Source organism: Zonotrichia albicollis, chromosome 9, assembly GCF_047830755.1.
Source record: "Zonotrichia albicollis isolate bZonAlb1 chromosome 9, bZonAlb1.hap1, whole genome shotgun sequence".
Classification (NCBI taxonomy): domain Eukaryota; kingdom Metazoa; phylum Chordata; class Aves; order Passeriformes; family Passerellidae; genus Zonotrichia; species Zonotrichia albicollis.
The window spans coordinates 37210410-37236025 of NC_133827.1; the positions used below are offsets into that span (position 1 = coordinate 37210410).

Consider the following 25616-nt stretch of genomic DNA (forward strand, 5'->3'; position numbering starts at 1 on the left):
GAAGTGTTTAACCAGCATGAAAGGAAACCTCCTATGAGCATGTGAGCTTTGATGTCTGAAGAATTTGTATTGCCATGTAATTCTTTTAGCTCATTTCTCCTCTGCAATTCTGAAGGCTTCCTTGTCACTAGTACTCCAGAATAAACTCAATAATTGAGGTCCTTAATTTTTAGTCTGTTTGCTTGACCTTCATATCTTAATCTACAGGGAACCTCCACATGGGACATCATGACAAAAGAAAAATGCCATACAGCATTTAATGCCCTTTTCAAGGCTTCAAACATCTTACTTTTCTTCTTTTTTTTCTTTTTTTTCCACTAGGGATTGCTCACACTTACAGGTGGTGAGGGATTAGCAGGTTAATGACAGGACCATAAAACAAAACTCCACATAAAGTCAGAGTAAGCGTAGCAGCAAGTACCAGGATCTTCTGAAAACCTAAATGAGTCTGCCAAAATGGTTACATATGTAGCAGGAACTGCAAGTAAATCCAAGTCTATGGTCCTAAAGAGTAAGTGTAATCACTATTTTATCTCCATTTAAGTGATACATTAGGACAGAAGGAACACCACTGCTTTCCTTGCTGCACAAACAGATATTTAACAGTGGTAGCATTTATGCAAACTACCTATTAAGCTACTAAGAAAGTGCCAAAAAACGCAGCAAAGTAATTAAATAATGGACAAGGCCTGAGTTTTATTATAAGGTTTCCAAACCATAAAAGCAATGCCAAAAGATAGTATAAATTCAGTATTGTTTGAATGGACTCTTGAAGTCCTGTACTCTAATCTACTCTTTATTACTCATCCACAAAACATCTAGCAATTTTTATTACAAGTCCCATCCATTACAGTATTAAACTTAAATTCAATATACACTGCAAGGTCATGATCCTGCTGGTAATGAAAAGCTGTGTCTCATAGAGCCTGCTTCATTTAAGGCTTAGATCCCTTGACCTACTGAAAAAAAATGAGCCTCACAAAAGGCACGCTCAGATGTCAGAAGGAGTCGGCTCGGCATCCAAGTGGAAAGTTTACTTAGCATCTCCAAAAGCTTTAATTGCACGCCAGGCCCGATTTATAAAGCCCTTCTGATGTTCATGTTCTGGAAGAAAACCCCTCTGGTTATCTGATGTCGAAGTTGAAATTAGTCCTTTGGATCAAATAACCACAGCACAAAACAATTCAAGCCCACTGAATGTGCATTTTACCTGCCGCTGGCTACAGCGAGCCCATAATCTTTGGAATCACTACCATTTTACTCAATATTTGCTAAGTTGTATGTTAGACTTCATAGTATTGCATCAGCAAATGTAATAACATGCATAATGCTGGTTTTGAAAAGGTAAATAGCATATTCTAGTCTGAATATATACTAAGGATGAAGTCAGAGTGACATAGTCCAACCTGTGACATTACTAATTATAGAGGACCTTATATTCTTAATATTTGGAAATAGATGTTTACATTGACAAAAACCTAATCCTTAAAACATTTTCACATCTTTATCTCCTTTTCCTTGCTTAATTATTTTCCTTCCTCCCATCTTATTACCTTTTTAGCATCTGAAACTGAGTGATTGCTTCACCTCCCAAGCAGTGTGGTACCTTAAATTGTTTGCATTTCGATTCTGGAGCATGCAGCCAGGATTTGTCAAACAAACAACATAAGGCATGTGTTCTTGATGAGGTAGGTCAATTAATACTAATTGTAGTGCTCCTGTTATCTCACTGCCCTTGTCTCTTGCCACTAACTGTCCAGATAAGGACTTCTGTGAGATAACAGACCCAGACCAGCTGCAACACCCATCCAAAGGTTGAAAATTGCACAAAACCTGTGTAGTTATTGCTTAGCAACAGCATAGTACTGCCTTAGTACCTTGATTTGCCAAGGCAGCTCTGTTTTGCAGAATCACAGAAGCCTCAAGGTTGACAAAGATCTCCAAGACTGTCGAGCCCAATTGCCAACCCAGCACTGCCATGTCCACCACAAAACCCTGTCACCAGGTGCCACATCTACTTTTAAGTTCCACCAGAGATGGACTCCATCATCCCATCTGCCTGTTCCAATGCTTCCAAGACCATTTGTTGAACTACTTTTTCCTCATATTCCATCTAAACACAAACTTACCCACCAGAACAACTTGAGGCCATCTCCTCTCACTCTGTTACCCAGGAGAAGAGACCAACCCTCACCTGCCTACAGCTTCATTCAGGTGATTGTGGAGAGCAATAAAGTCCCCACAAGCTTCCTTTTGTCCAGACTCAGGAATGCATGAGAATAAATTAAAAAAACTCCTCTATGATATTTTTCTGTCTGCACATGAAGATCTTTTCCTTCTTCCACCCAGAATTCTCCTCCTGGAGATATTGGATCAGTCTAATAAAAATCTTTCTTCCATCTGCAAAACCAGTGAGATGGAAACCAGTTGTACCTTCATATTTAGGGACAAATTTACTGTTAGCCACACAATTTTCCCCTCCCTGGTATGAAGAACTACTTTCAAGTCAGTTTTCTGTAGCAAAATACCTGCTTGTGAATGGCTGTCAGGAATAGGGGTTCCTAATCTGGCTAAATGAGCTAAACTAGAATAGATAAAAAAAAATAATTGGGCTTCTAGCAAGGGTGCTGGGATTTGCAAACCATGCTGGGAATGCAAAGACACCATGGCAAAAACAGAGTTATTGCTGACTGCATTGCTCTCACTGTGAAAACAGTTGTAGAGCCCATCCCAGAAATTTAAACACTGAGTGCAGGATAAAGAGTGGAAGACATATTTTATAAATGGAGACTAAAAAAAAAAAATTTCAGCACTTAGGGATTTCATGTGACACTCCCATTGTTAGGGATGGGAGCTGAGCCAAAGTGGTTATACTTAAAGGGAAGAGACAGTTTGGAACTGTTAAATGGAAATATTTTGTACAAAATGTGTAATTAAATTGTGGAACACTCTTTCATTGTAAAATACTTCGCTTAATAGCTTAGGAGGATGTAAAAAATACTTAGATATTGTAGACATAGGGACACATGCAATATATCATATCCAATTACTCTAAAATAGTGTATTAGTCCCCACTTGTAGCACAGAAAAAATTCATCTTCCTGTTCAAGATACAGTGCTCTCAACCACTGGGGTAAATATTAAAACTGTTCCCTAGAAGTACATGTCTAAAACTAGCAAAGCAAACAAGAAATTATGAAAAAAAACCCATTTTTTCACACTTCAAGGAATGGTGTAACACTGATCCTTATATGCAGAGCTGAGCCTTATGTCCTCATTAAAAAGATGTGTTTTCCACAGACAGAGAAGGAAATTGAGTAGAGCACATAGGAGTTAATTCACAGCTCATTGATGGAATTCTTGATCTACTGAGGGTCAAGTGATTAAATCATTGACCACCTAAACCATTAATGAGCAAAAGCCATGTCACTTGCAGGTGGTTTACAGCTGAAGTGACATTACAGGAAGGAGCAGGTGGTGATGAGTCCTGAATATGCTTTCTATCCACAGAAATAGGTGAGGGGGATAAAAATAACAAAAATCCCCAGGCAATAACTTTGAACAATTATTTGGCGGCACAGAATGTTTTGAAGACAGCAGAAAAATACAAAGTGGAGGGAGGCAGGAAGAGGCTGATTTCTCATTACAGAAAGAAGGCAAAGCTTGCCCTTCTCTCATATCAGCAGGAGCTTAGTGACACCTCATTATTTTGGAAGTTGCTACTACAAACAGCTCTACCAAACATCGAGTGACTAAAGCACCTGCTTCCACTTTTGCCTTTGTCTCTGCAAAAGCATCGAGCTTAGTATATTCTCTTTAGAGTCAGGTTGGCTTTTTTTTGCCTTGTCTTATACCAAAATATTCATTTTTGAGTGGAAAATCCCTCAAAATAGCATATCTGAAAGAATAATAGAACCAGCAACCATCAAACTGCAGTAACACAAATATTCACTGAGCAAAACAGTGGATCTCTCTCAGGAATTAGAGCTGATAACATTGCTTTGCAATGACATTAAGGATGTTAATTTAATGGTAACTTCACATTCTGAGGGGTCTTGTTCTCAAACTTTCATTACATTTCACAAAGGAAGTTAAAATCATTCTTTCTTTCACTCAGCACATGATACTTTGTAAGAGCAAACTGCAAAATTAAAGTAATTTTGGAAGAGATCTCAGATACAAATCTCTGAACACACTCAGTGGCCTGTCAGGGATGTGCAGCAGACCATAGGAAAACACAGATCATCAGTGACAACAGTGTAAATTTCACCTCTCCCTGCTGCAAGGCATCACATTGGCTGTAAAAATAAACCATTAAAATCCCCCAGAACCTCAACACCAAGAAGGAGATTTGAACTGTGGGAAAGAAATGTCAGTGTTATTACTTGAGTTATACTTCTCACTTGCTAAAACTTTTTTTTTAATTATCTGCAACTAAATTATCTTTGCAACTAAACTTGATATTGTTCTGAGAGTTAGGAGTAAATTCAGCACTGTTCTGTATTTCTTATGGCCAGCAACTGTGGCAAAATATTCCTAGATGAGAGTAGGCTGCTTGCACATCACATTGGGAATAATCCATATTCTGTCCTAATAAAATACTCCTGTATTAGTGACTAATCTAATCCCAACAGATGTATGAAAATTATCCTACTATGACTGAACTCTGCTTTCAATTTTTAAAAAATCTCCTTACAGTTTTACCCTGCCTTTTATTTAAAGCTACAGTGAATTTAAATCACCTGGAATTACCTTAGGTGGCTATTGCCATTTTCAGCTGTAGTTCACATGTAACAAATATTATTTCCTGATTTAAGACAGTGAGAGAGCCTAATGTGCAACCCACTTTATTTGGTTTTTGAATAAAAATAGACAGTTGAGAAGAGATAGCATTTCCTTGAAGCCTCTTGTGGATTTAGAAAGAAACCATGTCTGCATAAACAAAATATTCATTAGATTGTGCTAAGAAAAAATGGGAAAAACAATGGGCTTTATAAAGGCTAAATTTTGGAGAAGTGAGTATAAGAAAATTGATGTGAATTAAATAGAGTCCAGAAAATCAAGTGCAGTAAAGGAAGGATATTACTGCCTATACTTGTTCCAATAAAACATTTACAGAATGTCACAAATAAGAACTGAAGCTGGTGTGCAGAAGCAGAGGATGAGGAAAACTGTATCAAGGATTAAATGACAGCACCAAAAGGTAGAAGGCATCCAGAATACAGGAGGATTATGTAAATGATAACAAGAGCCTGAGGCAACAAAAAATACTTGAAAAATGAAAATACTTTCATTTTTCAAATTGAAAAATGAACATCAAATAGTGCAAAGGATCTCAACTAATACCAAAAGATATTTTAGGCATAATTATACACCCAGAAACTGACAGGTAAGAAAGGTGATGGGGTGTAAAGGAGCAGGAATGCTATACAGCAATTATTCCTGTAGCTATCTCTAAAATTGAAGAGGGGAGACAGTTGCCTAAGACTCAACACATGGAAATGATGGTGAGGAGTCAAAAGAAAAGGTGATGATACCCAAAGTGTCAATTAACTTGATTGTTGTTCATAAAAGCCATAAAAGATCAGAGCCAAACAATGCTCATCTAACAATACTACATGAAGTAAGCACAGAAATTAAAGAAGGTGTAATGAAAATTTATATTTAGCACCATCATTCCAGGAGACTGGCATGGGGCCAAGCAGACGCGCAGCAAGAAATTACCAGTCAGTTCATTTCCCATTAGTTGTCGAGCAAGTCTTAGACAACCATTAAAAGGATCACACTGGGAGGGGGGGAACACGAAAACTCAGAGCATAATCAAGGACAGCTAATATTGTTTCAGGTCATGCCTCAGTAACTCAGGCTTCATTGAGCCTGTTACTGCCTTGCCTGGCAGAGGGGTGCACCAAATGTCAAAGATGTTGGTTATTTAGATTGTCAGCAAACATTTGATAAAGCCCCACCTTTGGTCTGTGATCACCTACACACAGCAATTTCTGACACTCTTGGGAAAGGACTCAGAGTAAACCAGGAGGTGCAGATGATGGCTGCTATCTAGGAATGGATGTTTCTATTCACTGTGCTGTGCACATGATCCATACCTGTATGGAAAATGGCTGGATGTGACCACAGTCACACTGGAATATTGGAAAAAATTCCTCTGCTTGGAAGGACAGAGCTGGGGACAACAGACAGCTATCACCCAAACAGCTGAGAAACTGTCCTTGTGGGAAGAATTGCAAAATATGTACCCAAAATAAAATAGGAATAAGGAGTTAACTTAGAAGGAAATGTCAAATACAAAGGTGGGAGATGAAAGTAAGACACAAGTATTTAATGCAGCTAGGATTGCCAGTTCCTCAGCTGGGCTTAGTTTATCTAATTCCTTTGATTTCCAAGAAGTAAAGCCATTTACAGAAGCCATGCCCCTTGCTTCATAACTTTACGTTATACCCTGATTTGATGAGAGCTTTTCCTAAACTTGGCTCAACTGCTAAGAAACAGGGATGTGGGATTTGTAATGAATCAGGGCTGCATTCTGTGTTAAGGTCTTCTGATTTTTTTATTATTATTTTTTTTTTCTGAAAGGGCAAGCAAATAACTCAAATCCCATGACAGGTTTATTGCAGAAAGAAATGGTAGTATTTGCATCATAACATTTTTTTTTCTTGGAATGCAGTAAAGTACTATAGAAGAGTATTTAAGTCATTTCTTTGGCTGAATTAAGTAGAGAAAAAGAGCACGTTGATTTATACATGGGCAGGTTTTTTTCCCCCACTTCATTTTATTTAGAATAAAGCCAAGTGGAAAGGGAAGGTTATAAAACAGGTTTGAAAGAAAACAGCCCCCTCCCACAACACTTGACAAATTCCAAGATTTGCTTTTCCAAGATATACTCTTTTGTCACCAAAGTGCTGTGTAATGGATTGCTGTAATAAAATTATTGCACTGGAATGATCTGGTTTACATAAGAATTCTTAAGCTTTTCTTTGCCTTTACAAAGAATATATGAAAGCAAATTAGGAATTAGCTGCTAGGTTTAAAATAGTTGAGTGTGTTAAGAAAAATGCAGATGTGTAATCCTGCAAATGTATGATAATTTAACATAAATAATTCTTGAATTAATTAAAGGATTTACAGGTTTGTCTCATGTTCTTTTTTTCTGGCTTTTCTTTTTGAAAGCATGACTCAGAACAATCATCCTACACATCCTGGCACATGGAGCCTTAGGGGTGGGTTTAGTGCACACAGCTATTTATAGGCAAAATTTCGTATGTCTTGGACCTCCTCAAGTCCCAGAATCTAACACATTTTTTTACTTAAGCAGCCCTCATGGCTGTACAGTCTGGTAATCATCCTTAGAGCCAAGAGCTGGATAAATCAGAAAAAAAATTTATTCCTTCACACAGGTCTTTAATTGGCCTGAGATGATCTCAAGAAATGAGGGGCATGTCTCTTCTCACTCTGAGCAGAACGTATGGATTCTGAAGCACTGCTAGTCCTTGCCAAATTGGGTGTGTGTCAGAGGGGAAGGCAGAAGGGAAGATGGATATTTTTTAATGTTCATAAGATCTGGATGTAATTTTTGACTGTAGGACAAAAGCAGTGCCTCATTCAGCAGGATGACAAAAGGTTATTTGGCACCTGGCATAAAATACACTTCTTGCAAGAGCCTGGCATGAACACCAAAGTGATAATGAGTAAAATGTCAACGTCTGTGCAATAAAATCATTGATGCTGAATGTTAAACAATCATAAACAGAATACTAAACCTTCTAAGAACATTATGCCTCTTATGTGAACAGCCAAAAATTAGTCAAACCTAAACTGACATCTCTGATATTAAGAAAATAAACAAACCTAATGTCCCAAGACCTTTACCATTACTTTTAGTGTCCTAGGACATAAGGTAAACTGCAGGAAACACACAGTGCCACTTGTTAATGAATCACAGGAGATAAAATGACATCAGTCCAGTTAATGGATACTGTTCCTTGCCAAATCTATGGCTTTAAATTTAATTATAGTTGAGCTTCATCAATCATACAGCAAAGGAACATGGTGATGAAGACTTGAACTCCAAGATCAGCCCTTAATCAACAGGCATTTGCCTCATCCTCATCTAATACACTTGCCTGCAGAAACCACTTGGTAGAGAAAAGGGAGCTGTGATCTGTGAAGCTCTATGATTAATGGCTGCATTAGGAGAATTCCACCCTTGCCCTAATATCTATAGCTCCTCACCACAAATACAGATTAAAACACAATGTTTGGACTCAAACCTAAGAGTTCTCTGATTTTATAATCATTTTACTGTAATGCTACTAAACTATGTCTCCGTGGGACAGCCATTTTTGTCTAGGGTTCCCCATCCTTAAAATAAGTTACTGGTGTAGTTTGAGATCTTTCACTGGATTGCAATGATTAAACTTTACATTTTGGGTAGATGGAGGGTTCCTGAGACTAATGAAAAAATTTTAATTCTCATCCTTAGTCTGGATTAGCACTTCATAAGGAAAATCTCCTTATTTTTAAACATTTTTATTTCTGTGTAAAATTCACTAGGAGAAATGTTGGGGCTTTCCTTCCTCCTTTCCTTTATGTAATTGTATGAGAGGAAAAGGAATAGAATTTAAAAAAAAAAAGTTTAATAACTACTGAATGTCATAATATAAACACAAAAAATACCCCCCCAGCAATTTATTGAGTCCAAAATCAGATCATGGGAAGGACAGGCTGTCCTACAACTCAGGAATTAAACACTACTTCTTTTCCTAGAAAACTCTTCTCTGATTCAAAAGTGGTCCTGACAACCTATGGTCCTCAAACATTTCTGAGCACCTCAAGATGGAAAATATTCTTTATGCAATCCCAAACTTTCCTTCCTCCCCACTCAACACCCACTGAGGTTCCCATTCCTGCTTCCGTCCCCAACTACATAGAGAGAAAAGAAACAACCTGCAAGTCTTTTTTCAATAACCAAGTGTATCCACAGAAATCTACACCTTGCCTACATTCAGGCAAAGCAAAAGAACAATCCTGTTAAATACTCAGCCAACATTTCCACTGACCACAGGCACTTGGTCATCAAGCATGAGGTTCACTGCAGGAACACTCTCAGAAAACAGCAGCCACTCTCAGAAAAATGTTTATCCTTTTAGCACTAGGTTTCGTGATATTACTCCTCTTCCTGTGAGTAATTAAAAGGACATTGTCTTGATCTTTAATAATTATATGCTAAATCAAGAAGTGTCCACTTCTCCACACTTCGACTGCAGGGAAAAAATTACTGAGAAGAGTGTTTTTGATTTCAAAAAATATTCATATTAAACCACCATGTAACAACAAAAATGTGCTCTTTCAAAAAGATACTTGCTAGGTTATTATGCATTTCTGAACAGCCATCAACTGGGTGCTAAAAAAGTTTAAACAAGCAGCACATGTGGATGCCACTTCTGCAAAACTTCATACCAAAGCAAGAGTATTGTATCTACAACACTAATTAGTATCTAACATGAATACAATAAATTCAAAAGCATTCATTAATCCCCAGAAATAAGGGGTATTTGTTTCTTTAGAGTGGGAGAAACTAAGATTTAAAAGCTGTGCTAAGACTGACTGACAACAGACAGGCCTGAGGAGGTCAATGCAGGCTGGATTCTCAGACCATCCCTTCCAAGTCCCAGTCTCTGGAATGGATGACCATGGATCAGCTGCCTCCAGATCTCACACTGCACTAAACAAGAGATCACCATTGGTCATCTGGGCTTTGCTGCCTGACCCCATTTTGCAGGAATATTAGCAAAATCTCCATCCCTCCCATCTGCCAAGACATGGGGCTGCCTAGAGCCCAACCCTCAGTGTGTGCTTGTGCCCAAATTAGCTGAATGAAAGGCAAATTCGGGTTGAGTACAGCCCTAGTCAGGGATAAATAACCAGGTATCCAAAATCACAGGTTCAAAAAACCCCCAAGAGTACCAGAGAAAAATCAATGTTAGGATTCAGAGTGACCACACTGCATAATGCTCTGCTGAATAACACAGTGATGAGCAAGGATTGATCAAACCTCAGATAACTATTTTATGCAGCCTTATTATGTTTAGAGCAGCCAGGGCACACTGAAATTTATTTAAAAAAAATATTGTTTTAATCACTAAATCACCATATCTGTCTCTAGAACACCGACACATTCAAGAGAGGGGGAAGAAAACCAACAAGCATAATGTAAGCTGCACAAGATCAAAAGCAAGCAAGAGTGCAATTAATTTCATCCATTTTTAGAAGTAATTGTCTTTGCACCTTACCCAAAATTTAATGAGCATTACTTCTCTAGCATGGCAAAAAGCTTTGTTCTTTTGAGTTAATTGATTTGTAAACGCAGTAGGAGAAGTGTATCTGAAGTTCAGTAACCTCGATAGTTGAAAGAAATGGAGCATTCAATGGGTGTAGTGCAAAAGACTGCTGCAAACCCTGGAAATGTAACTATGGAATTGATTTCCTGTTTGCTGAAACTCATAGGCAGTATGTGTGCATTTCACAATTTCAGTTATGCTCCTTAAATAGCCTCTTTTAGTAATTATTGTTTGAAATATTTTCCGTCCCCTCCTTGTTGCAGAGCTCTTCATTTTCCAGAACTTCACAGCATATTTTGTTTTCCAGTGACAGAAAATCAGTGAGGATTGAATGGCTGGCAAAAAAGATTTCCCACAGAAAAGGGAGATTTTTGGGTGGCAGAAAATGAAGATTGGACAGATTTGTATACATTGCACCACAGAGGACTGGTTTGAATACGGTCAAAGGACTGTGGGTTCAAAGCGCCAGAAAGAGTCAAGGCAGCAAAGGAAGGAAAAGAAAGGCTGTGGCTGCTGTCTAAGATGAAAAAATAAAATTATTTCCATTTAATATCTTAAGGCTGGAAGAAGCCAGGTTTACATTTCATTTTTGCCCCTAAAGGGAAGATTTAGTACAGTATTGTTCAGTACGTAAATTCTAGTTACAGCCTAATGAGATTCCTACAAAATATTCTATTAATGCTAAAGGCTCTGTTCTAAGATTGTACTTACATATGCTGCTTATCTTTTTGTCATCAGGGCTCTTTTATGCTCCTGGATGAGTTTCTCAGCTGGATCATTGTAAAGTACACAAATTATGGGATTGCTTACCTGCACTTCTAGGAGATTAACTCACACGTTCTACCACCACCCACCTGGAACACGAAACACCTTTGTGAGCCAATGAACAAATCCACTTAATCAGTGACCCAAATGTGAAATGCAGACATGGTGTCACGTATAATACTGGCATAAATATCACCTCCCTGCCTCTCCACTAAATTCTGCAACATCAAAGCCAGCTGATCTCCTGGAATAGTTTATAGGAGGCCGGGGAATAGCAAAGCCATCTCATCTCTGCAGAGATTTCAGCCTGGAGAGGTGGTGTGATACGAGACTTCAAAATGAGCCTCGTGTCCCCGGAGGGAAGTTTGCATTACAACATGCAATGCTTCATTACCACGTGTATCACTGTAATGAGGAGGTACTTATATCACTGAACTTGCATTACACAGAATTATATATGCACCATGCAGATGTGGGCTGGAGGATTGCTCTGACGAGTTTAGGTATTATTTCCTTTCCCAATTCACTTTTACCAGTATTTGTACCTCAAGCAAAAGTGAGAATCAATTTTGAATCAATGCTACTTAATTTAGGCTGCAAGCAGTTCTGTTTTAAAAATTATCACATCTAAATTTCTACATGATACTGTGATTAGCAATGCTAAAATATAATGTTAAAATATAAATGTCTGATAACCTATTAAAATCCTTTAAATGTTCATTTAAAACTATACTGAACCAGTAGTGCCTCACAAATCTTAATGAGCTGAAGAATATCTTCTCATTCAGATTAATTCCTTGAATGTTGGAGAAATGGCTATGAGCTGAAAAGCCAGCAGGCTTCCTCTTTCAGTTTATGACAAGAAACTAGGAGGAAAAATATGTCATCTATTAATTCAAAAATTTAGAAGAAGTGGCTCTGGAATATCAAGCAGTTAGGTAGACTTCTCTCTGTACTCGTGAGGTGTTCAGCCTTTGCACAATTCATTTCCCACCTCTTTAATCTAATTTGGCTCTTCTGACAACTGTGCTATGCATGCATGGCCATTTTCTGATGTCAGAATATCATGGAAATTCTGTCAAATGATGACAAAAAAACCCTAGTTACCATCAAAATTGATGGAAATTTTTTGTTTGTTTGTTTTTTACTAACAGGCATGTAATCCAAAATAAATTTTGGATGATCTTACTTTTATTGATTCTTAATGCATCTCAGCATTCTCAGGACAGTTTTATGCAACTAATTAAAATTATATTTTATATGTTATCATCTAAACTAAATTCCTAATCACACATGGTTGACAGAACTAGAGTAGGAAGTTAATATACTGAATTAAGTCATATTATTCATCATTTTTAACACCCTAAAACTAAAATAATATAAATTGTGTTAAGACTGTAAAATTAATATTCTGAGTAATTACATGTTAAATTACATACAGATAGATGAGTATGAGCATGTGGTATGTATTTCTGCCTAAGCAAAACCAACTCCATATTTAATAAAAGACATGGGTTTTGAAAATCACCTTTTGTTGTTATAAGTCTTTCTGTAAAAAAAAAAGAAGTGCTGTGAAATCGAAGTCTTTCTGTTCAAGTCTTTCTGTAAAAAAAAGAACTAAATATTTACAACTGCTTTTTTCTTTGCTCGTTTTCAACTTGATATTTTCAACTTAAACCCAGGGGTTTAAATCACTCTCATTTGTCAACCAGTGGAAAATCTACCTATAGTTTCATCCCTGGGACATGGCATGGGCCATAATTTTTCTGTCAGGAAGGTAAATCTGAAGGCGCCCCTTTGAAAGCGGGTATTTGGAAGGCGATTAAAGTCCATAAATACTGGCTAATCCCGCCGCTTTCCCAGGATGTACTCCCTGTTCCCAAAAGAGGTGTTCCTGGCTCTTTGCAAGCCCTGTGAGCAGTGTCACAGGGAGCTCCAGCTCTGCCAGCTCATTGCAGGATTCACGGGGTGGGATCGGGATCTCACTTTGCTGCTCCTGACCTGCCGCGTCTTTTGGACGCCCCTTCTTCCTGAGCCTTTGGCCAAATGGACTCCTTCTACGCTGGTCTCTTCCAAAATGGAAACTGCAGGATAAACGTGCAGGAATTTGGTGCCAAGGCATTGCCTGGAGCCCTGGATAAGGCTGGGGGTGAAGATTCCCTGTTCCACCCGAAAGCCGCTCACTTTCACCTCTGCAGGAGAGGAAAGCACCAGCCACACGTTTCTGCTTGTATTGGGAGGAAAAAAACCCCATCCCTAACACCAAGCCACATAAATCCTTCATGCAATCATTTTATTATCTGTGCATCTGCAACCTCGTCTCGCAGCCAGAGTGTTTAATCAACAGATTTTTGTTCTGTCCTCCCCGTTCATCAGGGGAGTGCTGGCATGTTGGCTCAGCTCTTGCACATCCTGGCTGGTTAAAGGGAAGCAGTCCTGGCATGTTAGCCCCAAATCTACAGCATTTTTACTGCCCCACAGGTGCCCTGCACACAGAGCTATGGGGCTAAAAATATTTTTAAAATAATAAATTAGCTAATTTTCCAAATGAAGGAAGGTGGCCCTTAGTTTCTAAGTGGCCCTCAGTTTCCCTAACACAGTACAGGAGGCAAACTAGGAAATAGAAATAAAGAAAAAAGTAAATTAAGTAAATTCTAGAAATCTATTTCCCCAAGTATTTAGTACTCATTTACCCTAAAATCAAAGCTAACTAATATATTCTCTTTAAATATACTTATTTTTCAGTTGTATTTGATTATTTTTTTCATGGAATTGTGCCTCACTACAACTTTTACTATGCTCCACAGGCTCAAAATAGATTAAAAAATTGTTGCCTTCTGTATTTTAAAGATATAAGAAAACTGTATACCAGGAAAAAAAAAGAAATCCACCTAACAGTGAGGTCTAATATGCTGTGAAATAATCTTCCAAGGAAATGGTAGACTTAAAATGAAACTGGAAAAAGCATAAGAAGCATAAAACAGAGGGATAGGCCTGAAAGAGATATACAAGATGAATTAGGTCATCTTTTTTATCTCTATATTCAAGTAAAATATCAGTGAGAATATAAAATCCAATAATTCTGCTCACAAATGTCATGTCATATGCAATATAATGCTTTAATCCTATTATGTCTCAAATTTAATTGCAGTTTTTTAGAGAAATTGAGGGAGGAAGAGCCCTTGGTGTACATACAGATTAGATCCAGTTTCCACTCAGACAAAGCAAATAAATAGGCCATTCAGGTCTCAGTTTAACAACCCACATTAAAAGATAGGCATGTTTTCATTTGGAAACTCCAAAGAGTGATTCTGGCTTTTTAAATGCAAAAAAGACATCCCCCTATCACTGCATATGAAATAAAATAACAGATGAAATTAATACTTGGGAAATAGTAGGTTTGATTTCTGTTTCTCTGCAAGGCAATTTTCATTTCATACATATCCAATTAATATGCTCCATTTCCAATATGTGGATAAGTTGTTCTTCAGTAGCTGAAATTTTCTTTCAGCTGTACTTTCACTGGAGAAAATTCCAGTAAACACGGGGGCACATTGGCACTGATAAAAATTGCCATCATTTCATTCACATCATCTCAGTAATAACAGAATAGAGCAGCTGAGGATGAGCTCCATAAACTTGTGTTCAAAACTCAGCAGAAGGAAAAGGAGCAATTCCCACATTTATTTGCTTTTTTTCTAAATTAATGTGAAACTTCAGCTCAGGAACTGTTGGCTGCTTTGAGTTCCCCATGTTTCCAGTCTGAAGGATCCCAGCTGATCTTTAGGCACAACTGAAATAAGCAAGCTGTACAATAAAACTGGCCAATTTTGCCTCTTTGTGCCTATGATTGTGATTTTATTTTTCTGTGTGGGTAAGGTAGCAGGATGTAGCATAAGCTGGAGCACCCACTCATAGGTTGCAATGTGCACCTCAGGGCCTTGCCAGTGTGAAGCATCCTTACTTCAGGAATTTTGAATATTTCCATATGAAATCTTTGCCTATTTGAGCACCCCAGAAGGACATGAGGATGCAGGGAAGCCAGTTCTCAAGTGCTGTGAGGCAACTCAAGTTTTCCATTACAATTTTTGTGACATGTGTGGTTCACTGACAGAACAGATGCTAAGGCATCATGTAGAGCATCTCTGGCCTTACAAGGAAAAACACCTGACAGGTTCATAGCAACTTTCTGCTCAGTGACCTCTTCAGTTTCCCTGTTTCCTGTGCTCCTCTCTGACTAATCCATCTCCCTTTTTGGCAAGCTGTGTCAATTTTTAAATGGTTTTCTTTATTCTTCCACACCCAAAGTCTACAGAAAATAAAAAAATTTCCCCATGGTACATCCAACTCCAAGGATATAAATGCTCAAAATACAATGACATAATTATATGAATAGCAAATCTGACTTTTACCACATCTTTCTCATTACCTTCCTACAGACAGATAATAGATTTATTCCATGGAACACGCAATGTAGATCCCAGAAGTTTAAAAATAACTTTGGTTAATATTTAATAAGAACAATTTGGTATAAGAACAGCTTAATAAATGCTTACTCTTCAAGCACTGCTATGGGATACATTTATTTAAAGTAAATCAAATGCCAAGCTCCTTTACTTCAGGTGTTAACACAAGATAACAGCAGAACTGGAATCAGATGGTGACCTGAACACTTCCTTAAAAACATTTGTGGACAAAACCTACACCTCACTGGTTATTTCAGCCAGAAAACAGCATTTGACAGAAATCTCAGAGCAGTCATTCAAATATGACAGCACTGTTTTTCAAGAGGATTGCAACAGGCAAAAACATCATGTATTGCACTATTGAAGACTAACTCCAATATTAAAGAAAGAGCCCTCTGAATGGCCAACAAGATTATTAAAACCATGTTAAATCAGCCAAAAAACATCCCATTTACATATTCAGAAATCACAATTTAACAGATATGGGTACTCAAATAAGACATGCATGGCTAAAGCCATTTCTTAACAATCACAATTGCCTAAAACTTTTGTTTAAAGAGAGAAACCAAGACCTGTTGATGTTCCCTTTGGAAGGGCGCAACAATTTGAAATCCAATTTGAAACTCAATTGTGAGCAGACCTGGAATGCCTATCTTTATTTAGAAGTAGTGTGGCACAGAGAACCCAGTGCACGCTGAAGTTGGATGATTTGTTTCAAGCTTCACTTTGTCTTCTATTTAGAGCACAGAAGAGCTGGAATGATCTGTAAGTACAGCAGACAACAATTTGCAACCCACCAGCAGGGTAGAGTCCTGGTTTAAAACAAATTAAAAGCTCCCTCTTGAAAGCTGAATGCCACAAAATATAATTTTCATGGTATGTGCATGCATTAGATTGCTCCAATTAAACTTGTAAAAAAGAAATAAATAAAAAAGCTGTTTAAAAAACGGTTTCAGGTACTCCAGCTATTATTCATGAAAACGCTGCACTTCCCAGCATTGTGGCTTATCAAGTATAAACTGGAATCCTACATTTTAAATGAAATGATCTGTAAAAGTTGCTATCTTTGTGAACATGAGATATTAAATAATTTCAGAGAGGAATGTGTGAATCAATTAGATTCAGCAAAATAGGTTCTGGGTATGTGAATATTGCGGATGCACCGAGACACCGTGTCAGAGAACAGTGCTGACTCCAACATTTTTCTAAACAAAGCACTCAACATCCCTGCTAGGAGATATATAACTTCATTTATACCTAAATGCCACAAACCCAAGGATATTTAGATTAATTAGCTATGCTGCCTACAAACATGCCTCTTAAGAAAAAATTATTTGTCCAAACCAGTGTTTTTAAAAGTGAGTTAAAGATAAAATTGTTTCCTACACATTCTCCCAAAGGAAAGCTTAGCTATCATAAATTATTATATTGTTTAAAGGGTCTCAAATAAAACCAAATTATAATATCTCATGCTGCTCATCCTTTGGCTTCTATCCCAGTACAGGGTCATGGCTCTGTACAGAAAACACAGTGGGGTAATAAAACTGCCTGGAGATAATAAAATGCTTATTGTACAGCAAGCAACTATGTAGGACTTCTCCTTAAAAAAAATAATAATCACTTGAATTTACTGGTGGAAGATTCCAGGGATTAAGTGCTCATCTACGATGAATAGCACAAAGGTATCGAAGGCAACACTATTAAAACTATTATCACAGTTCATATTAAGTGATCTGGCTATAATTATAAGGTTGCTTCGGCTCTCAAAGGCAAAACACTTCAAAGTCATGTCATGGCAGTGTACAAGTCCTATATATTAGCTGAGATGGAAAAAAAAGAGAACTAACAGTTTTAATTGAATATATGAAGTAGACTTACATGTGGCAAAGTTTTGGGAGCTGGTCCCAGGTGTTTATAATTTTTATTTGGTTTTAATCCTCATTACAGCATGTTCATGTGTATTAGATAATGGAACACTATAATTAGCAGATAAAATACTCAAATACAGAGCATGGAGAGTGCAGTGAAGTACTGTTGATGAAGCAGTATTATGCGTGGTTAAAAGTTGATGTATTCTGCTCTAACATCAAAAGAATTAGCCAAAAAGCTCACTGCAGCAGGGACAGGGCCATTACCTTTCCCCTGCTGCCTGCAAAGAGGTGTAAGGAGTGCAGAAATGACCTCCTACTGCCAGAAACCTGCACCACTCCTCCTGTGGCTTTCAAGGCCAGGGACATTGCAATGGTACCAAAGATGCCCCCACAGAGCCTGGACTGGGGCTCAGAGGGTTAGAGTTTCAGTGCAGGGTGAAATTTGGTTCACAAAGAGGAGCAGAGGGCTGCTCCATAATTAGGGCAGCCATCCCGCACAGCTCATCCTCCCCAGCTCAAGGCTATTGTCCCTTTCCAAATGAGACCCATGCTCTATTGAGCACTCATAAATGAAGGAGATATATACATGTGTTATCTGTGGTGACACAAATCTAATATTAATAAGTATAAGGTGCATTCACTCACGATCTGTTTATGGTGTTAGGGCAGAGAAAGAGTGTGGAAGCAACAGCCCACACTTCCTTAGGGAAATCTCCTAGACAATAAACCTATTACTAATATTTTTTTAATTTGTTGGGGCTTTGTGAGCAGATATGTATCCTAAAGTCCTGCCTGTGCTGAAATTTCACTGAGACAGTAATGGCATTATGTTGGTAAGCAGCATAATTAAATGCTCTAAAAGCAATTAACTAAAGTGCACACCAGCACCATGCTGCTAGACACGGACACAAGGACAGATTTTTATTCCACATTCCATGGTGAAATGGCACACAGCGCCACAGCTCCTGAAAGTTCATTCCCCTGATCTTTTCCACCTGCCCCTGAGGTTTGCCTGCAAGCCCTGACTGTGCTTCAGCTCAGCCAAGGACAGTGAGGGCTCCCCAGTGTCTTAAAACTGGGAATTCAAAGTTCTCTCCACTTTCCCCGTGTCAGTGCTTGTTAGTTAATGATGCACCACAGCAGGAGGGGTTCAGAGCCAGGACAGCCAACCCTCCCAGGAGCAGAGCCTGCTTCACAAGAGGTAAACTGCACTAACAGGGAGAGAAGGAGGCAAAGAGGAGCAGGAACAAGGATCAGAACAAATGAGGCAAGATCTCTCCCCACTTTTAGCAAGGGAAAGGAAGCAGCACTCCCTACACACTCCCTTTAATTAAACCATGAAACATGCTCATTATCCTAAGCACACATTCTCACAAGCAATCAGCTCTGAACACAAGGTATCCTGTTGCCACTGAAACCCATCAGACTGGACACTGGGCTAGATTTGATGTGGGAAAAGTTACAGGGGAGGGAAAGGATTCAAATCCTTTTTACTGTTGGATGCAATCTGCAAGATGACCATTCAGGTACTATTTATATACCAATATTGCTTTCAGACAGAGAGGGCTTGGCATGTAAAAAGCACTGGCTTCACATGGCATTTTAGGGGGTTGTTATCTTCTGACATTTAATATTTGCTTCTTAATGGCTGCTGTGATAATCAAACAAAACTGACAGGCCAGCTAACTTGTCCAAATAATACCAGAACAGATCCTCTGCTTTCTACGCTCATAAGATCAGCTCTGCTGGAGGCAATCATTTGTCATGATGGAAAGAATTAACTGTGACCTATTAATATTTCATCATTAAAATTATGCAAAACCAATATCAAAATAACAGCTTATCTGGTGATGCTGAATGCTACAATTTCAACTCAGGAAGGAGAGAAGTCCTTGAGATTGGCAAAAGAAGCCCCTGATAGATTTAGTGAGGGTTAGTGTACATGATGCTGACAAGGTAGATGGACAGAGCAGCAAGAGAGGAAACCTTGGATTTCAGCAAGTGTTGCCCATGACTAAAAATTACAATAAGCATCCCGTGATCTCACCATAGCTACCTCAGAGGAATTACAAAAATCCTGCTGTCATAATATATACAATATTTTCCTGTACAGAAAATAGCTTTTATATATTCAAAGCAATTCAAAATCCTTAATTATGGCTCACCAACAAATATTAGATGAATGAAAATGCCTTAAAAACAAAAAGAAGAAAAATCTACTGTCTTTTCCTACTGAAGGACCACAGAGAAGAACAAGGACACAGCCATGGAGAAGTCAGGAGAAATGCGAACCAGTACAGAACCAAATGAGGTTTCTACATTAACACAAGGGAATAGCACCTCAACAGATTTGAACAAGGACACTGAAGCTGTTGGGAAAGAATTCCCAACAGTGTGATTGTGTGTTTGGTAGTCACCCCAAATAAGAAAATGCCAGGCAATGCTATTCAACACTCAGCTTGCATTTCTTTGGGCTGTTTCATGTAAGTATTGACTTGGTTCTGTTTGTAAGGTAGAACAAAAGGAGAATTAATGAGCTTAACTTGTGGGAGACCAAGAAGGTGTCAACTTTCTAAAAGGTAATAATTCAAGGGTAATAAAGAAAACATTTCTTTTTTTAAATGAAATAAAAATACAGGCATGTTCTTACAGTAATTTATCACAACTGTTTAATAAAATGAAGAAAAAAATAGGTTCTGTAATAAAATGTAAACTGAAGAATGAAGAAGAAATTCATTATTTACTCATTTCTGTTACAATCTTCTCTGGTTAGCTCTAGAAGTGCAACTTCTGTTGCCAGCCAGCTTAATGTAATCTCAGCTATTTTATCCCTCATATAAATAATGAATGAAAATGATAGCTACATGACATTAAAAAGAGATTATATGGTTTCCTATGCTGGAAAAATGAGTGATCTTTTTTTTAATTTATTAACAGGTTTTATATAAATGAAGGGAGAAAATAGGAGTGAACAAATGTCTTGTTTTTTTTAACTTGCATATGAAAAAGGACAAATGTTTAACTTCTATAACATGTAAGGTCACAAGTTACTATGACTGAGAACTGCCATATGTTCATTTTTTCAGGGGCTGTTTTAATCAGTTAATCTACTCTCGTGCTTGCAGCCAGCTAGAATTTAGAATTTTTTCATGTTTAGGTGGTCTTTAATACTGCAAAATTCATGCTGACACTGTAAGCACACACAAGTCACTGGGTAGCTACGAGTGCTTTGTGCTTTATTAGCCCCTTTTATCTTATGGAAATCCTGCTCCACTGACCAATAATGCAAAGGGCTCCATCTGGCAGGGATGTGCCACTCAGCCTACCTGGGTGCCATTCATTACTTTATTGTGCATCATTTACAGCCCTGCACACATTAAAAACTCCAGAACCCACCCAAAGGGTCCATGTGCTCTGCCTTTACCATACCCAAAAGGCTTTTTGCTTTGCTTGACAAAAAATAACTCACTGTTTAACTGGAGGGCAGGTAATCCAAATAAGAAGGGAAGCTTCCACCTGAAGTGTGGCTATGTCTAATTTCAAAAGCATTTAAAGCTTATTAAAAGCAAATTTTATCCAGCTAACACACTCATGCCTCTGGCACACCTTCCTGACAAAGTAAAGACTCAAATTACAAGATAACCCAACATTTAATATATAATACATTAAGTGACACTGTATTTCCTACAGTTATTGTGTCAACATCTGCTAGTTTTGCTTTTAAATCAGACAAGACCCACTACTTGCTGGACCACAACATTTATGCTGATTTTGTTGTAAAAGAATGTTATCAAAAGCCTGGCTACAGAAACTCACCCAAACTCGTTAAGATTTCTGATTTTTAGTGCAATCCCTATTAATTAGGGGAGATACCTCTATGTTTTGCACTACAGCATACATCTTTATGCCTCCTAAAATGTTGAGGATGAATACCAATGCTCATCAAACCACCAAACTGATAATTTTGGCTATGCTCTGGTATCATAAGCCAACAGCTGCCTACATTTGCAGCCAAAAAAGGCCTATGCAGTGGAGCTGCACTGAAAAGTTGAATGGCATTGCAGGGATGAAAAGAATGATAATTTGATACTGTTTTGGGAGATGATTTTTCAGGCTTCCTGTTATTCCATGTCCTGATTAGATAAAGCCCTGAAATGGAGCATCCAGCACAAGTTGGGCCTGTGTTTGGGAAAAGTTGTGAACTGTTTGCTTTTTCTGTGCTAAAGATAGAAAATAAAAACACCTTCCAGGCACTTAGTGGGTGTTTCTATTTCAATAATACAATAACACACCTAACAGGCTTTCGTTATCTCTCTCTAATTCCATTTCCTTCTTCCAACTCAAGAAAAACCCAAACAAAATCAGGTGCCAAAACCCAAGAAAACAAAGCAGCAGAAATACAAGGGTGAAGAATCTTTTCCTTGAGCTAAGAAGCAGAACACAACAGCCTGGACAGGGTCTGTGTGGGTGAAGAATAAATATAACCTTGTTTTTAAATGTTATAATGCAGTGAGCTCCTTTTATCTTCAGTCCTTCTCATCTCCCCAGCAATGCCCCAGTCCTGGGGGACTGGATTCTTTCACCTTCACCATACAGCACCTCAAACCCCAGATACTTCCAGAACATCATTCATCCACATGGGAACAGCCTTTCAGTGGTGACAGGATCAGGATCAAAGTAAGAGTTGTCACTAAGTCAGCAAGCACTTCTAGAAAATAACAACTTATCAATACCTGAGAGTGCATATCTAAGTAAAAGTCATGCAGAAATGCATCCTGGCCAGAAGCAAGGCCATCATGATCACCCTTGGAGGTTCTTTTGCAGACTCACAACAACGTTAAATGCAAAGTAAGGAAGACCCTCTGCTTCTATCAAAGGGTGAGCTGGAATGTCTGTTCAGCTTTGAAACAGGACACAAGGAGTGAAGGACCTTCAGCATGGTGTGATCACACCACAAAGGAGCTCAGAGGTGGCTGCAGGGGTGGGCAAGGTATGAGTGACACACTTGAATTTCAAAATCATGTTCTTTTAGGGGTTTCAGGGTGGGTTAGTTGTAAAACTCCCACTTCACCTGTTTTCCTGATTACTTTCTGTCAGCTCAAAGGCTGAATTCCCCTGGCCTAAAATTGTCCTCACTCCTTTGTCACAAGGCAGACAAAGACTCATAAGATTTGTGGCCTAAAATAAGGAACACCAAGACTGAGAGTAGAAATATTCCCAGAGACAGCAACACATCTCTATGCAAGGAGTTGTGGCCCAATCAGGTGCGGTGATTGTGGAAACCAAAACACTGCAGGCATCCAAATCTGGCGCTTAAAGACACAAAACTCCTACACTTCTGAGGAGCTGCTGCCTGCAGTGTGTGACCCCATCATTCCCAACACTGACATGATCCAAAGCTCCACATAATTGCCCTATGATCTCCCCCAAGTTTCTAGGTAGGTATGGCTTCTTTAGGAGTGCTGTTCTGTGACTACAAGATTTCATTTCTTCAGCCTAAATTTATGCTGTAAGGTCTTATTTTCATAGTGCTACACTGCATAACTTACTATTGCAGATTTGGGTAAGAAAGATGAGATTTTATCTAAGAGAAAGGAAATTATGTGAAAATATCAGCTGATATTTAACAGGTGTTTAGTCATTGTGTGAGAATTAAGTGTATCTGTGTGTGTGCCTGCTATAAAAACATTTTACAGTTTTTTATATGCTATAATTTTTATGCTATGAGTACTAATCATCTTTTAATATGGAAAACTGGAAAGACTAATAAGTTTAGCACATAGCACAAAAGCTTGGTTTTGCAAGACAGCTTGCTTTCTGTTTATCCTCATTGAGATGTTTAATGAAGTGGCTGCCATATCACACAAGTAGATGGGTTAAATGAATCAAATAATGTTTTGCCTAATGAGAAGAATTTACAGAAAACTTATGCAAAAGGTTAGATTATTTTTTTAAACACAAAGCTGTAACAGCAAGAATTCACAAAGGCTTCTGTTCCTGAGAAAGCTAGAAATCCTTATGAAAACAAGAGGATCAAGTGTCACACAGAACTCTTATTAATTATCAAAAACTTCAATATTGTCTGTAAGCTGTTGCACTGAAAAGCCTAAAACCTATTTTCTCACTTTTCCAGACATGCACAACTAAAGCAAGGCTGAAACTGGTCCAGGACCGTTTAAAGTGATGCAATGAAATTATTCACATTAAAGCAGCTGAGATTTTTAAATTCACCAGTACAGGTTGCTTAGGATTTTCTTGGTCCCATTTCAGTCTTAGCATGATCATCAATGTCACTGCTGGTATTACATTAATGTCACTGCTGTTATTACATTAATGTCACTGTCATCACTGTTTGGCTGAAGAGAGTGGTGGGACCTTGCCCACAGGAGCCTCAGGCTATCAACTCTATTTGGGATCTTTGCAGGATGCAAGAGAAAACTGTTGCTGTTGCATCAAACCCTGGTATGTTCCTGCCAAAGCAAGCAAACAAATCCATGAGCAATTGGGACCATCAGCAATCCAATAAGTTCTGTTCTTGTTTTTTCTGAGCACCAGAAAGGAGGATATGAGAAAGCTTTCTTAAGGCTGGGGGAATTCAGTCACATCTCCATATACTAAGGTACCTGAAAACCAGTTTAAACCAATTCAGCCTTTTGCCAAGAATGAAAGAAACTAAATTTTACAGCTTGCTAATATTCAAACTCAATTACCTTTGGTAAAAGAGCATTTTAAAAGATCTGCTGACAAATCTGATGCTTCTACACAAGAAGCAGAAGGACTGATCCCATGGCATGTTCTCTGCAGTGTGAAATCTGGCATGTGTCATGTCCTTTGCCTCTCCTCCAAGGATCTGTCCTGTCAGGAGAGCAGGTTTCCACCAGCCACAGTGGGTCCAGGAGCCTCTGGGGCACATTCCAGCTCCTGCACAGCCTGGAAATCCCAGTGAAATGTGCCTTGGGGATTCCAGCCCTGGGGCAGTGTATTTCAAAAATTCTTTCAGAAATTTCCAAGCCAGGTGGAAGGTGCTGACAGGATTTTCTATGGCTATCACACCTATATTGAGAAACCCTTTTAATCTTCCCAGATCACAAGCTGATACACACAATCTCTATGAGCAGTGGAGAGCAGGGAAAGAATTGAAAAAGCCACTTTCTTCTTTAATCTAGAAACATTTTCATCTGCCTATAACTTTTCACAGAAGCAACTTTACATCATGAAGAAAGTATAACACAGCTGATTAATTGCAACAAAAGCAGAACCAACTCAGCACAATGCTGAGCATTAGGTAAGAACACACTGTAAACAGTAACAGACTGGAACAACCAGCCAAGTGGAAGTGATTGCCTGTAATTGTAGGTTGACACCAAAATTACTGGCTTCAAGATTGAATTTGGTGATAATGTAAATCACTCCCTGTTATTCTTTTCTTAGCAGCCTCTCTTATGAACTGCCTGAAGGAACGTCACTAGATTCCTCTCTAAAGAACTAAATTCAAAGCATTTCCCAATTCCATTATGATTTCTGATGTTTCTCATTTAAGGAGATGTAGAGTTCGAAGCTTGTTTTTTGACATCCCTTTTACAATCTCAGTTATTAATATAAATCACAGAATCATAGGATCATTCAGATTGGAAAACACTTTTAAGATCATCAAGTCCACCTGTTGACACAGTACTGCCAACTCACCACTAAGCCATGACCCCAGGTGCCACATTCACACGTCTTTTAAATCCCCCTAGGGACGGTGACTCCACCATTCCCCTGGGCAGCCTGTTCCAGTCCTCAACATCCCCTTCTGTGAAGGTGTTTTTCCTAATATCCATTCTAAACCTCCCCCAGCACAGCTAAAGCCATTTCATCTTGTCCTGTTTCTTGTTTTCTGGGAGGAAAGACCAATCCCCACCTCACCACAAACTCATTTCAGGGCGTTGTAGAGAGATAAGTTCTCCCCTGAGCCTCATCTGTTTCAGATTGAACACCCCCAGCTCCCTGAGCTGCTTCTCATCAGTCATGAGCTCTGGAATCTTCACCACCTCTGTTGCTCTTCTCTGGATGCTCAATCTGTCTCCATGGAAGCTCAGGCACATTTGTGGTCACTAAAAGCATGCCCTGGTCACCTTTCAGGTTGTCTCCACCAGCAACTTGCTTTTATTACTGCT

At 38.6% G+C, this 25616-nt stretch overlaps 1 protein-coding gene across 1 annotated transcript in view; it reads right to left on the bottom strand.

Moving 5' to 3' along the window:
- The window catches only part of NLGN1 (neuroligin 1), a 381431-nt gene that overhangs the window by 330251 nt on the left and 25564 nt on the right, over positions 1 to 25616 (bottom strand). The gene's annotated exons all lie outside the window — the stretch shown is intronic.